We start from the raw sequence: 16,829 nt of genomic DNA, 5'->3' as shown, positions 1-16,829 counted from the left end.
TTTTCAGCATAATATACGTTTATCATAAAATTAAAAATTTTAATTGCAATGCAATTATTCAGCATATGAATATTCAGTATAAGAATTTATGAAATTTATTAACATGCGCACACACCAATAATTTTGATGGTTTGCTTCAGAAATGATTTGAACAAGAAATGGAAATAAAATATTATTCATTGTTTTAAGCATGATACACAGTTACCATAAAATTAGGAAATATAAATATAAAAGATCAGAAAACTTACTGGTGAGTAATTTTAAATTTTGAAATAAAATATTGAATATAATATAGTAAGTGTATAATTCATGAAGTTTATATCTTACTAATTTTTTTTTACTAAAGAACAGTTTGCACTATAATTTTATAATATTTCTAGCACTTTGATTTGTTTTTAAAAACCGGCTTCAAGCTTTAAAAATATTTAAATAGGTATAATAAAGATTAAAAGTGATTCTGAGTAAATAATTTTTTTAAATTGAATTAAATTGAGTAAAATATTTTATATATTATGCTAAGATTTACAAGTAGTTAAATTTAACTATAATTTGCGAAATTAATAGCCTCGATTGAAATGTCTTACATATGGAAATGAATGAATTTACCACATTATTACTTCAGTATATATTTTCTAAACATTTTTGTTTCGGGAATGCTGTATATTTATTAATCATATAAAAAGTATTATGCATTTCGAGAATACTTTTTGTGGAAATTGTTTTACTATATAATCAAAACAGTAGCTTTTTCTTTAATGTATTGATATTAATTGCGAACTTTAAATCTTTTGAGAATAAGAATTTCATAATTTTTTGTGAATTAAAGAAGTTTTTTAGTATACATAAATTTGAATTTATAAAATTTTTATGTGCTTTTGTTAAAAAAGTTAAACAAATTTAAGTTAATGATTATTTTTCGATAAAAAAATTATAAGAACATTTTTGTTTATAAATTTAAAAATTTTGTAATAATAATTTAAATGCCTCTCAAGAACTATTACAAACAACAACTTCCGGATGACGAAATACTTGTTCCGAAAAAAAATTCAAATTCGAATAAAAAATAATTCTTGATATTAAACAAATGTTTTCGTAAGACTGATTGTACATTATAACTTCACAACTTACTAAAATTGAAAAATTAATTGTCCTCTAAGTATGTAAGTTTGTGTGCATTTATAATTATATGTATATTAATATATATGTATCTATGCATATAATTATATGTGTTTATAATAATTTTTAACAATGCATCTGTATCATCAAAAAAATAAATATTTGAAAAACTAACACTTTATAAAAGCGTTTTCTAATAAAATTATATTTATAATGTATATATTTCAACATTATATATTGAATTTATATTTTTTTTTAAAAATAAAAAACTCAGTTAGATGCGGTTTCTTATCTTTGTAGTGCACACGACTTGTGAAGAATGAAGCGAGAGTAGAACATTAAAATCCAAATAATAATTAAAAATACTAACAGTTATGCTGTTATACATGATGAATGAATAATGAATATTTTAAAACCATATATATTTTATATCAATTAATTGACTCATTAATGAAAAAGTTTTAATAATAAATTTTAAAAAAAATATTCTAAGAAGCCTTTTTTTTCTTGGCTTAGAATTTTTTCGTTGAAAAAGTAAAAGTCATGTTGCAAGAAAATTAAATAATTTTTATAATATTGTCTCAAATGTAGAGGAATTTACTTTTAAAAAAGATAGTTTTTGAAAAATAATCGAATAAATTATCTGCAAAAATATATATTTTTTTTCTTAATATATCATTTTTTTTGTAATTTGTATTAATTTTTTTTAAAATTCCTTTTCAAAAAAAATTAGTGAGAAGGTATTAAACATTATCACTCAAGTTATGAATTTTATTTAAATTTTATTTATTTTACTCCTTTTAGGTAAGAAAATCAGAAAATTTGCATTGTTTGCACCAGTAAAGGTAATTTTGTGTGTATTTTTGTGAAATTGGTGTAATATTTGAAACTGCGACTTAATATTCTAATTTTAAGTTCTATATTTTATTTCATAAAATTATAAAAGTTAATTTTTGCAAAGAAAAATTTCGGTAATAACTATTATAAAAAATTAAAAACAATCAAACTCTCTTAACATATTCGAAAATGCATTACTTCTTAACGCATTTTTTAAATACTCCAATGAAGATAATTGACAACGAAAGACTTGAAATAATACTATAGCTATACAAACAATTGTGTAGTCTTTACATATTAATAAAATTCAATACGGGTCTTTTTTGCTCGTAGGTATATCTATGAAGGGCAAAAAATCGTAAGAAAGCAAAACAAAAAGAACAAATTATGTTTATATTATTATTATACTATTATTATTATTTTTATATTGTTTTGGAAAAAAGTAATCTTAAAATATTAAATATTAATAACAATTTGATATTCAGTTATAGATGCTAAAAATGAACGAACTAATTGCTTCCCTTACTTTTAACATATATATAGTCAATAATTTATTTTAGGATTATATATAACATTAATATCATATATGTCAACAATTTTTCATCATGTTCCATAACCTTACATTTAGGGGGAAGAACTAATAGAATTCCTATGGTAGTTTTCTGCTTTTACCAAATAAAACAGACTTTTACATCTGGCAATAGCTTGTGCCATTAAAGATTTTCTTTGGAAATCATTTTTTAAAAATATAATTTAAAATTTCATTCTTGCCTCTTCTTCTTCAGTTATTCTAAAATATTAAATATTTTAAATTAAAAAAAATCCATGTTAATAATAATGTTTTAGTCATTGATGTATTTTAGATATATAAAGTATAATGAGATCAAGTCAGTAATTTTTCCGTCCAGATTCATAACCTTGCATTCAGGAGAACAAATAAATGAGTTTCCTAAGATATTTTTATCTTTCATTGAAATCATTCATATTCTTCCATCAGATAATAACTTGTGCCATCAGAGATTCTGTTAGGAAATAATTTTTTAAAATATAATTTAAATTTTATTGTTGTCTATTTTTCATTAATTACAAAATATCCCATGCCTTTAATTAAAAAAACACCCACGTTTACAAAAAAATTTTAGTCATTGATGTATTTTAGAAACATACAGAATAATAACCAAAATACAATAATTATTCCATTCTGATTCATAAGCTAAAATTCAGCGGAAGAAACCAATGAAATTTCTAAGGAATTTTTCTCTTTCTACTAAATCATTCAGACTCCTCCATCTGGTAATAGCTTGTGTCATCGGAGTTTCCGCTCGGAAATCATTTCCTAAAATATGTTTTAATTTTATTAATATCTATTTTTTTCATTAATTGTAAAGTATCCCGTGTCTTTAATTTTAAAAAAACACCCACGTTAACAAAAAAATGTTAGTCATTGATGTATTTTAGAAATATACAGAATAATAATAAAAAAAAACAATAATTATTCCATCATGATCCATAACCTTACTTTTAGAGGGACAAACCAATGAAATTTCTAAGGTATTTTTCTCTTTCTACTAAATCATTCAGACTCTTCCATCAGGTAATAGCTTGTGCCATCAGTGATTCTATTCGGAATGAGATTGTCGAAAAGGGCTCATTCTCTCTTTTTGAGTTACGACCGGGATTTGTATCTTTCTCTGAACACGTTTCCTTTTCCGGTCTTTTATGTTCAGAGGTATAATTCATAGTCAATGGTTCATATTCCACCATTTCACACTACTTTGTTCCCTCACGCCACCCTTTTTTTTATTTGCAGTCGTTATTTCTTCCGTTTTCAGATTCAAAATGTACTGAACCGAGAGCTAAATTTGCAATATGTTTTAAAATGTCGGCTGTCGGAATTTTTCATTGCGGATGTAGGTATTAGTGAATTCTAAAAATATTCCTTTATTATATAGATTTTATTTGCTTATGTGTATGAGGAATACATTAACATTTGTTGGGAGATAAGATGATATAATGCTTGATAGTTTTTAATGAATCTGTTTATCGATATTAATTAAAAAATATTTTATTAGAAATAAAAATGAGAAAAAAATAACCTAACAAATTCGTAAAAAAAATTAGTTTTAAAAAAAGTGCAATAATTATAATAAATTTTGAAAACACACATTTTTATAATTAATGTATTAAATGGTTAAAGATTGTAATTTTTTTCTTAATTGCGATTACATTACAATCGCCTTTTATATTCAAAAATGAAAAACAATGCGGATAAATAAAATTTTTATTTAAATAATTTTATTGTGATTTTTTTTTCAGTTATCGAAATGTTTGATAAGTTTAAATTATACCAGCTCGAATCACTTTAACATTGTGTGTTTCATACAAAAACGTATATATACATTTGTTCTAATTTTAGGAAGTAATGAAGCATTTATGTTATAAACAATGGGTTTTCAAAATGTGCAGAAAAGTATAATTTGTTCTATCAAATATTGCTAAAGAAAGGAATAAAACAAATGATAAAGCTCGTAGTCCTGCTTTATTAAGAAAGGAACACTACACAGAAGAACAATATGTTTATTTAAACTGTTGATTAGTTAAGCATTGTTGAATCCTTGCCTGACCATGTAATTTCATTTTAACGAATCTACGATCATGCAGCTTAATGCAACAGAGCCTTTTTTTATGATTTTTTTCAAAAGTCTTATGGTTATGGTAATAAACCTATAACCTCTTGAGGTCTATATTGATCACCATGACAACGAAATCCATTCACATTTATGAAAGATGGTCATTGGAATTTTTGTCAAAAGAGTGCATGTGTGTCAGCAAAATCGTAAAGGATATTTACATAATAAGCTATTCCATACATGACCCTATATGACTATGACTATGACTACCCTATGCTTTATGACTCAATAAAGCATTTCACAATTTTGATGTAGAAACATACATCGTCTATCAAAATTACTTCTTGCTTAAGTTTTGGGACCTATACTTTATATTCGATTTTTTTAATATTTTTTTTGAAGAGTGATAATAACAATAAAGACAGTTGAGGTAATTTAAAGAGTGAAATTAGAAATAAATAATTTGAAAAGTATACTAAAAAAAAACAATCTTCAATTTACAGTTTTTGAAGAAGCGTTATTGAAAGAAAGTGATTGCAACGCTTTCTTCTTACAAAAATACTTTTAGTTATTTCATATGTATTCTTGAACACATCTGGTGTTTTGAGTTTTGAAAATTGCATTTCGTTTTAAGGACTTCAATTTAGATGCAAAAGTTTTCCTCCAATTTAAGGAAAATAAATGGTTTTATACTTTTGGGCTAGTTATGTGAAACGGATATCAAATAAAACACGTTCAAAGCTTTTTTCTGTTAAAAAAATTTATAAAATAGTAACATTTAACTTTATCTCCAACAGATACTTTTATTTTGAGTGTATAGATTCTTTTTAACTCAAACGTAGATAATAATAAAGAATAATTTTAGTAAAATAAAATTGTTTTACTCTAAACTTTAAAATAGTGAATCTCTTCCATGCTATACTTCCAAATAATTAAATATATGTATCTATTCTTTAATCTCTATGAAGTAGAACACTCTTATTCAAGAGATTTTGTTTTTATTTATTATGAAAGTTATCAATTTTGCCTGAAAAATTAATATTTATATAAATTGAATTTTTTATAAAACCGCTATTAAAAAATTAATATATAGTAAATTATACAGAATATTTCTATTACTGAAATTCTACTAATCATTCGTTTTACAAAATTAATTAAAAAAGTGCGTACACACCTGATAATTAACCGACTGTTAATCGGTTTCACCTGATTATTAAGGTTTTACACTGAGTCTTATAATGAGTCAAATAATTTGGTCATAGACTGTAATTTAGAGATAATTTTGCTTAGTTAACTTTTTTGTAAAGATCATCCCTAATAAAAAAGTATTCATGTTTTGTGATATTTTTTTAAATGTTATTAGTCTAATTAAATTGTGTAGTTACAATTTTGGTTTATTTTTCTCAGTATCATGATCTATTCATGCTTAATAATAAAATAATAAGTAATCAATAGGTAATTAATAGGTATTTCAATAATATGTAATCGATAATTATATTTAAACTTAATTTTTTTCTTTAAATTCTTACTTATTTTGTCTTAAAAAAATGTCTTTATTTTCATTGAAATTCAAAGTTATAATTTTGTTTAGTTTCTTTCTGCATTAGTGGGGGTATATTGGAATAAGAATAAGGATAAGGAAAACACAATAAGCTATGAGAACAATAATAAGGCAATATTAACGCATAAAATAAGTCCTCCAGGAAATGTTCAACAAATTAGTTTAATTACTTAAATGCCGAAACTAAAGGCGCTTTTGAGAATCCCGCATTTAATTACTTCTGCATCAAAGTTGATTGGGGAAAAAGAAGCAGCACGCAGGGGGCACAGCTTGTACTAGGGACCTAATTGAGCGACGAAAGTTCTCGAACTCCTTGCAAGAGTAGATGAAAAGAGGACTATCGTTATTAATGATAGCAGTCAACCAGTTCTGATCAGGAGATGTGATAAAGAGAGTGGATAAAGTTTCGGTCGATTTTTCGGTACTTTACTTTTTTTTGCCTTTAATGAACTAACATCGGTTTAACAATCAAGGACCCCGCGATGTGTGAAATTAAATTTTTGTTTCAATTTTATAATGGATTAAAATAATTTAAATGCAGATAATGCAACTTTAATAGTGGTTATTATGTAATGGAAAAAAAAATTGTGAGCACTTTTTGAAGTTAATGGATACGAATCCCAATTTGTTCTATAGTTTCTTTTCTGATGTATCTAAGTTGTTATAAAGTATCTGGTAGGAATAGAAAGTATTTCCAGATATGGATATTTTTTTTCTTTTTAAAGTAATTTATTACTCATAATATTAAAGATGATTCCCTAATTACAGGAAAACAAAGAATTAAAAACAAATATGACACATTTGTTATCGAAAACAATAATATTTAGTACAAGTATTAGGGGTAAATGAAACATAATGGAAAACACTGCAGAAAAGAATACAACAGCATATAGAACCTATTATTATAAGCAGATAGAATTTCGTTTGATATAACTTCTAACTCTATAACCTTATGCGTGCATCTTCCAGTTCTTGTTTAAAATTTTATCATATTCGTATAGAAACAACCACGTTTAGTTGAGCATGTGAACATTTTTTTCCCGTTAAAATATCAAATTTAGTTTAAAATAGTAAGATGAGACTGTTATATCATGAAGAGAAAAGTTACAGTTTTTATGCAAAGAGTAACTATTTATGATTCAATACATTGTCGTAAAGCATAGATATATAGCTAAAAGTACTTCCGAATTTTCACGAAGATTTCATTTATATATTTAAAGTGAAAAAGGAACTTATGCTTTTCGATTTCTTTCGTGGCCTTATTTAAGAAATTTAACTTAGAATGATTTAATCTTTCAATATCTATAGATACATTTAATGTACGTAATTGTGCTTAGCTCAGAAAAAATGTTTTTTCCTAGAAATAATTTTTCATCTCGCATTACCTTGTGATATAATTTTTGAAAAGAGTAAAAAGTGTTAGGTATACAAATGTATTACACACGTAGAGGAAAATAGGGTAGTACAGGAAGCATGATTAAAATTTAAGGTTAAGTCCCTCTATAAAAAATTATACCTTTTGTAATGTAAAGTAACTATTTTAAGATACTAGTTTTTTCGATATTAGTAACGATAGGTTATTGAGTTAAGATGTTTTCCTTAAGAATTACTAAATGCCCAATTTTCCAAAATTATGATATTAAATTATTAATAATGTTTTGTCAGATCAAGGTTAACATTGTATCATTCAAAAATGAAGAAACATGTAATCTTGACAGTAACAATATTTTTTAAATGATAAAAAAACCCGCAGATCGAAATAGAGCAAATTTTGTCGAAAATATATAAATAAAGGTAGTACTGTATTACTTGCAAAATTTTAAAATTAAGTTTAAACTTTTATTATTAATTTAGATCGTATAAGTTTTTTGTGTAATATAATTCCCCCTTTAAACTAAGCTGCTTATTAAACAGTAATTTCTTACAAATTTTATCTTCATCTAATAGGTTATTATATAATCAAATATTTACAATTAACTTTTATTTAGACTAAAGTCTATGTGATAAAATATAGTATATAAACTTTCCTTTAAAAATTTTCCCATATTTGCTTAATTTGAAATGAAATAGGCAACTACAAATATGTCATTCTGTAAATTATTTGTAATCAATATGAATATTTCTAAAAGTCATCAAAAACCTATTAATAAAAATTTCAATCTTTATTATTACATCAGTAACGGGTTTACCTTTTTCGAATTTAGAAATGCTCCACTTTACTCTTTTTATTATTTTACTACCTATAACGTATATGTTACTTACAAAAAATGTAAATAATTTCCACCATGAACTTAAAGCAATTCTGCTGCCTTTCTTACATAAAATCTTGTCTTAAAAATACATTTCAAGTCCTATTTTTTAAAACAAAACAAATATGATGCGCAAAAAACAAATTTATTTTAAATTAAGTCCTAATTTCTTAACATATGCAATGATAAAAAACAGAAAAAGGTAAAACTACTAAATAATTGTTTGCACTTTCATAAATTCAAAAATAGTTATTTATACTAACAAAAATACTTCGTTTATAAGTGATGCTCTACTTACAGAATTTAAAATATTACCGCGTATTCTTAATTTTTTTTTTTAATTTTAAAGTTAGCTGACAGAAACTTTACCTCTACTCTGGCTTTACTTACATGAGAAATCTAACACTCGAGTTAAATAAGCAAATTGCTTCAAAATATAAAGTTATAAAAGTGACACTGAAAGAAGTTGATTGCATTCTTAAAGCGAAAAATTATCGTTTAAAACATTAAAAAGTGTGTTTTAAATGAAGGGTTAATTAAAACGCGTCTTTTCTTTTGAAGCGTGAAATTAAACTAAATTTGTTTGGTGATTTAATGTAAACAGTGACATATACCGAGAGAAATAAAAATGGTTCATTTTACAAGAAACACATGAAAAAAATTCACCATACTCTGCTTATCGTTGTTATTTATTTTCTTTAAAAATTGTTTATGCCATAATTTTATTATGCTTGAAGAAGATGATTCAAGAAAGTAAAGAAAATATTTTTAGGCTAAGTAAATTGTCTTCAGAAATAATGATTTATTATAAAATTAAGATTAATTATAATTTTAGTCGGCAATTTCAACTTGTTTTCATTATAAGAATTAGTTTATAAAATTAATATTGTAAGCTTTCTAAACTAACCAAATTAAGTTTTTATTATTTTTTTGTTCCAGCTTCTTTTACTTAATTCTAAAATACACATTACAAGTTTGTATTCAATGTTGATAAAATTTTTAAGAACCTTCTTCTGTCGATATATTTTGTTTTTGATGTGATATTTATTTGGTAATGCCATTTATCTTATAATAAGCTCAGTATTTTTATCTTTTTCTTTAAGTTAAACATTATATATTAATATTACGTAAAATGCAATAGGAGGTTTTTCGAATCAAAAAGAATAAAAAACTCCATCTCGCTCTTTGCGACGTTTTCAACAGACTATTGAAATATTTTTCTTTATTGTTTATCTTTAAAATAAGAGTTATATTTTTTTCAAGCTCATTGAAAATCTATGAATATTTTTAATCACCGACAAAAGATCGAAAATTGAGTCTCTTATGCAAATTTTTAGTTTAAATATGCCATTAGATGCTACTGTTCGCACTTGACATTTACTGTTTTATCAATTAGTAATTTTCCGAAATTCTATAAAGTGAAATCTCATTACTTACTAACCTACTCAAGAATTATTGCTGTTTTATGATTTGCTCATAAAATTATAAATAGACAATACATAAATTCCTAGAACATTTCCATAATTTTGCAAATAAGACAAATGTTGGATAAAATGCATCAAAAATGTGGTTTAAAAACACTTATGTGAAAAAACACCCATCTATAGTGATACTCTTTAACGATAAAAACTCGTTCAATAGTTTTTTTTTAAAATTTAGCTAAGATTCAAGACTAAGGGACACATATTTTTAATGTTATGCAATATACGGAATTTAAAAACAATTTCCTCTTCAAAAACTCCGTATTTAAAAAATGATATAATTTTCAACAATAGAATGACTCTCTTTCTAGAAATGCCGGTATACGTTATAAAAGAATTTAAAGTAAAATACAGTAAACCATTGAACAAAAAACAGAAACACTGTCATTATTTAAAAACGTATACATATTGAATTTTTTTAAATAAATATTAATACGAAATACTTTATTAACGTGTAATAATGAATTAGTGTAATGAAACACATAACATAAATACACTTAAACTGAACACATTATACAAAATTAATGCACATGGTTAAAACGTGCAAACAAAGTTCCTATTCCTCCTAAATGTTGTCATAAATGAAACTTAGTGCTAAAAAGTTCATTAAAGGTTTTTATATAAAGATTGTACTTTCTTTAGTTTGTAAATATCTTTCCTTTTTAACTGAAAGTAACTTTATATTCTCAATGTTTAAAATTAAACATCATCTCATATACAAGTAAATTGAACTGACACTCATTCACTTATTCTGAAAATGTACATGCTCATCTACATTTGTTCAAGAAAAAAAAGCACTATACTTAAAAATATATTAATTGATTCAAAGTAAATTATAGTTGCCCTATTTTCTTCTTATTCCTTTATTTTCTTTGAAAGAAAATCTATATTTTCTTCTTTAAAATGAAAGATGTACTCATTACCTAAAAAGAAAGGCCATAATAGAAACCCACAGCAATTTCCTGTAAAGCTCCTTCTTCAAACCAAATGATCTCAATTAACTCTTTAATTACTTCAATGTTCAATGAGAAATTGAGTTCCTGGAAGCAAATTACCTTCATTGAAATTAATTGACATGCAAAAAAAAATAATAAAAAAATTGAAGATTTTAATAGACGGCAATAGTTCTGCATCAATTATAAGTTTAATTATAATGTATTGGAATATAATGATTAATTGTTAACTCTTATTTTTAAATTTTGTGGTAATCTATATTTCGCAATATATTGATTGCATATTAGGATTTATAATGCAGGGATGTATGGAAATAGATAAGACATTTTTATTTATATTCCCGAAATCTCTTAATTTACTGAAAAGTAGGGGAGGGTAGCCTAAAGCGGGTAGGCATTCGTATCCCGCCGCATGGTGCGCAATCAGTCCCAGCAGAGCAGAAGTAAAGTGACATGGCGTAATCAAGCACAAAATAAAAGAAATAATAAGTTTATTAAAAAAACTCAAGGTATGTAACTTAGGGCTAGTCGAAAGCCGGCTTATTTATTTATTGTCAATATTATTATATTATTCTAACACTGTTCCCCTATAAACAACGATTTTTCCAGTAAAAAATACGCTTTGGGGCAAAGCGGGTAGGGCAAAATGGGTAGATACCCGCTTTGCCCTACCCGCAACCGGGTATATGAATCTCACAAATATATTGAATCTCACAAATATATATGAATCTCACAAATATATTGAGGTCCTTGAATATGCTAGAAAAAATAGTGTAAATTTTGTATCGCTGCCTACTCATACAACTCATCGAATGCAACCTCTGGACCGTTGCGCTTATGGACCGTTCAAAACTTACTTTGAACAAGAAGTTTCTAGTTTTCAACGAAGCCATGTAGGTAGAATAATTACTCAGTACGACGTAGCTTCACTTGTTGGAAAAGCATATTCAAAAGCAGCAAGTGCACAAAATGCTGTTCAAAGATTTAAATCCTCAGGAATATGGCCCACGAACCGACACATATTTAGTGATGCTGACTTTTTGCCAGTTAGTTTGACAGACAGGGCTGAAGTTATTGAAAACACCAACGATAGCCAATCGCAGATCCAATCTACTGATGCGATGCTGGTCGTCTTTCTAATAATTCTGATTGCTCTACTTCTACATCTGTATTCTGTTCGCTACGACGCACAAACGGAGAAACTTCGTATGATCCAGCTGTTGAAGATGATCCTTCATGTTCTATGACAACTAGTTACAATTCATTTCAACCAGTAGAAGAGCCATTGACACCTCATGTCAAGCCTTTGGATATTAGACAGCTACCAAAACCTACTCCGAACAAAACTAGTCGTAAACGTGAAACTCAAAGAGCTGAAGTCTTAACAAGTTCACCATTTAAGAATATGCAAATAGAAAAGGAAGCAAAGAAGAAACGTCTTAGTAACAATGCTGCTGTTCAAAAAAATTAAAAGAATCTTATTTCGACAAGTAAACCAGGTAAAACTAAAAAACAAAGAGCTTCATAAAAAAAAATTGTAAAATAGTATTTTCGTCTTGTATGTGGGGGGCCTTATGACGACCCATCGCTAGAAGATTGGATTGAATGTGGAGATTGTGAGGACTGGGCTCATGAAACTTGCACAGCTTATTCAGGAAGAGGGTCTTATTTTTGCGAACTATGTCAGAAATAACAAATCATAATTTGAGACTCATAAAATAAGTCTAAAATTTTTATTTAAATGTTATTTTTAACGTTTATTATACCTGAGATTAAGGTCCCATTATTAATGTTTAAGAAAATTAATATGCGCTTGTATTTGTAAAATCTATGGTGCTTACCCGCTTTGCCCGAACGGTTTACCCACTTTAGGCCCCTTGTAGGGCAAAGCGGGTTGTTTTTTATTTTTGATAATAAATAATCATAAAATTTAAGATAACGCAATAATAATTTTTTATTTTAAAGTTCAAGATCTCTACTAAGAAATAAAATCAAAAACGCTGCGATGAAAGCCCACAAACTGCAACTTTTGAGAGTTTATTGTTAACCTATCCGCTTTAGGCCACCCTCCCCTAACACTCTATTTTCAATACTTCAACGAGCAGTCTTTTCTAAAAATATTTTTTTCAGAAATCAAATTAAAACATATTTAATTTTAAGGTTTAGGTAGTATGTCCCTTAAATTAAATAAAAAATTAAGCGTATTTCGTGGACACTCTATAATAAAATGTTAAATTTTAAGAGAGCATAATCCGTCTTGTAAAATGAAAAGAAAAATATACAATTATTTTTAATTTAAAATGAAACGATACAATATAAGTATAAATCAAAACAACAATAGTGCATTAAGAAAAAAAAATATGTTCAAAACTATTAAAATATCAGAAAAATTACTGTTTTTCTGTCTCTAAGGAAACACTAAAATGAAAGGTAATGTTTATGGAAGCACTTTAGTAATAATGTTGGCAGAACTTAAAAAAATTAATTATGCTTAATGCTTTATTCCAGTAAATGTGGTAAGAATTGGCAATTTTATTATGATGCCTTAAAGTATGACAAGTAAACCATTTATTAATATACATAGGTGTATCAAGAAATAATTATTCAAAAAACTTCAGGTAGCACTTGAAATATTAAAATGAAGTAAAATAATAGTCAAGAACCTGTTTTCGCAATGCACCAGTATTTAACAAATTTGATTTCCAGTGCATTTTTCACAAGTGTGCACTTGTTGAAGGCTTAAGTATATTACAATACTTCAAGCTGATATTATAGTTGCAACACCAGAAAGAGCTTTGCACAGCCTAAAATGCATTCAAAAGAATTGACACAATACTGCCCTTTTCACTATTCTTCATATTCTAATCAAAACTTATATTTTTAGAAAGTTTCAGTTTTGTATTCAATATAATTTAGAGCTCTAATTAGAAATTCAAGCATTTTCTGGCTGTAAAGTGATATTTTGAATATCTTGTAAATTTTAAATCATATTTTAAAAATATTTCTTGAAGAAAATGTGAATAATGCTTACTTGAAGGCATTTAAACTTTGTAACTTATTATCATACACTCCAACATACTAAGTAATTTTGCCCAAGAACAATTCAAAGGATCAACGGAACTTTAGAAATGACGAGTGACACACCATTCAGTCATGGTCAAGCCCAGTTTTTCAGGACTCTATCTTTTGGTGGAAATGTCACAAAATTTTGAACCTAGTCCTAAAACCAGGAAAGTGCCGGAGAAGGTAACCCTCACCCCAAATTTCCACGTAACAAGCAGCAAGAATATATTTTTATCCACGACATAGCAAACATGCAATTCGCAGCTAATGCATGTCGGTTATTTAGTCAGCAGCCAGAACCAAACTCGTAACTACGAGTAACTACAAGCGAATGAGCAGATGAATTGATGCAAATTGGATAAACATTTCTGATATGTGGAATAACTTTCTATTTAATTTAAAACTACTTTTCTTGAATTTGTGAAATTTATCGAGTTATCTACTAATGTCAAGCCCGAGAATACTAGTTATAAACTTTTGCTATCAAGAAATTAAGTCATGCAATTCTAGAACGAAACCGACTAGAAAAAAATAAATAAATAAATAATATATATATATATATATATATATATATATATATATATATATATATATATATATATATATATATATATATATATATATATATATATATATATATATATATATATATATATATATATATATATATATATATATATATATATCACTTAAAGAGATTTATTCGACTACCATGCATATATTATGTTAGTTACCAACACCAACTGTTTTATTGTGAGAAGGTTTGAAGTAGCATATCCCGTAAAAACGTACTAAATTGATAGTTTTAAAAATGGCTTGAAGCGTGGGGTTAAACTACAGTTTAATCAATACATGGACCTAAAATATTGCTAATGTATTTTCAAGTAAAAAACCAATAAAAAGAATTTATCTTCATATCATTTTTAAAAATTTAAAGGTCAAGCTAAAATAATAAATTATTAGTTACGTTAAAAAGACAAAATTAATCCACATTCTTATTTCACACGTTTAACTGATAATCGAAATTTGCTTTTGCTTGCCAGCCACTCTGATTTTGTTTCTATAAGCCTAGGTGAAAAGAATTTTTACTAATTAAAATTTCCTTGCTATTAGAACATGAGTTAAGACTTAACAGATGTAATTTGAGTACTTAAAAAAAGACACAAATTTGTTGAATAGTGCCTCCTTTAGCAAATTCAGCTTCCCACGCCTTAAAATAGATTTAAAAAAATAGAATGTCGTATTATAAAAAATAATTATTTAAATTTCGAGAATAAAAAAAAAATATGTTTATCATATCAAATAGATGCCTTAGGTATTCAAAAGTTTATTAATTGTTCCCTTTTTTTTTAAATTTTGAATATAAATATATTAAAATGAATTAAATATAATATAAATTATTTTATATTAAATATATTGCGACTTATTAATTAGCAATTATAATATAAATGTTTAAAAAAATATTTGTTTATCATATCAAATAGCATATATGGCAACGTTACTTTTAAAAAGTAACGAGTAAAAGTACAAGTATTTTTAAAAAAAGTAACGAGTAAAAAGTAAAAACTTCTTATTTTAAGAAGTAACGAGTAAAAAGTACAAGTAAAAGTACAAGTACTAAACAAAAAAAGTAACGATTTAAAAGTACATTTCTAGGAAATTGAAAATTCAAAGTCACCTAAAATTTTATTGAATAATATTCTTATGTTCTTTAATGTTTTTGCAAAATTGTTGTTATTTATTTTATTATTTTTAATTTTGAAAGTTATCGGCATTAATTTATTTTTAAATTCCGAAGAATATTATAATCTTATAATATAATCGTATAATATAATTTTAAAATCAAATAAGATTTTAATATCAAACTTTTTATGGATTTGCACGAAAAAGAAATTTTATCTATTGATTTTAATTTTTAGTTTATTATTTTTATTTATTTAAATTATCATTGATTTAAAATTGTTTTACTCTACAGAAACGCGTTTTAAAAGCGCAAACATAAACAAAGCAAACACGGGGTTTCATATAGCTTTGTGATGTTTGAGCTAGTAAAAAATAATTGAATGTGCAGTATTAGCTGAAACAGAGCAGTCTACAGTTTTATTTGTATGCTGAAGTCATGCGAGAAAATCATTTTCCGAACATTTCTGTCTAGTGGAATAATAAAAATTTGTAAACGAATTTTAGTATCAGCGGCTAAATTAATACCTTCGAGTTTTCAAGAGTTAAAATAGTAAATATATTAGGTTTCAATAGCACAAATAGTTTTGAAGTTCTTAGAGATTTGACTGGGCGTTGTTTGACAAGGTCGGGCATAAACATAATTTTAGTAAAAAATGAACGGGGAAGAAATGTATTTAGTAAAAAATGCATTAAGACAAAAATGTGAGTTCAAAAAGAAAATTGAAAAACGTAATGACAAAATCCAACATTTTTTATTTAAAATGTATTAAATAAATGCATAAAACTCGAAAATGAATGAAAATAACTTGCTAATTAATATTTTCATTCATTTTGCAAAATAATTGCATTTCGAAAGTGATGTCACTGAGTCTGCTGCAAGAATTTCTCAGAACGTGCTTAGCCACGCTGAATAAGCGCTCCACGGGAGGTCAAGGTATTTAAACACGAAGTTAGCTGTGAATGCATATATATTGCACTTTAATTTTATAAATCGAAAAAACATAAGCATTTTTTTAAATTTAATTTTTTTCTTCCTTTTTTTTCTTTTTAGAAAGCTTACCGAGCTGCAGAAAAAAGTAACGATTTCATTCGACATTTCCGTTACAAATACTTGTACTTAAAAAGTAACGAAAGAACTTGTAAAGTAACGAAAGTACAAGTAAAAGTACTAAATTTAAAAAGTAACGAAGAACAAGTAAAAGTACGTACTTTTTACTTGTTCCGGCGGTACAAGTAACGAGAGTAAAAATACTGCC

At 26.0% G+C, this 16,829-nt stretch overlaps 1 protein-coding gene across 1 annotated transcript in view; it reads left to right on the top strand.

The window, feature by feature from the left end:
• LOC107452480 (lachesin) overlaps nucleotides 1-16,829 on the top strand; it is a 180,624-nt gene that overhangs the window by 49,017 nt on the left and 114,778 nt on the right. The gene's annotated exons all lie outside the window — the stretch shown is intronic.

The sequence above is a fragment of the Parasteatoda tepidariorum genome, chromosome 6 (genome assembly GCF_982258835.1).
Source record: "Parasteatoda tepidariorum strain Cologne lab strain chromosome 6, Ptep-v5.0, whole genome shotgun sequence".
NCBI lineage: Eukaryota > Metazoa > Arthropoda > Arachnida > Araneae > Theridiidae > Parasteatoda > Parasteatoda tepidariorum.
This window is presented reverse-complemented; position numbering and strand designations above follow the sequence as displayed.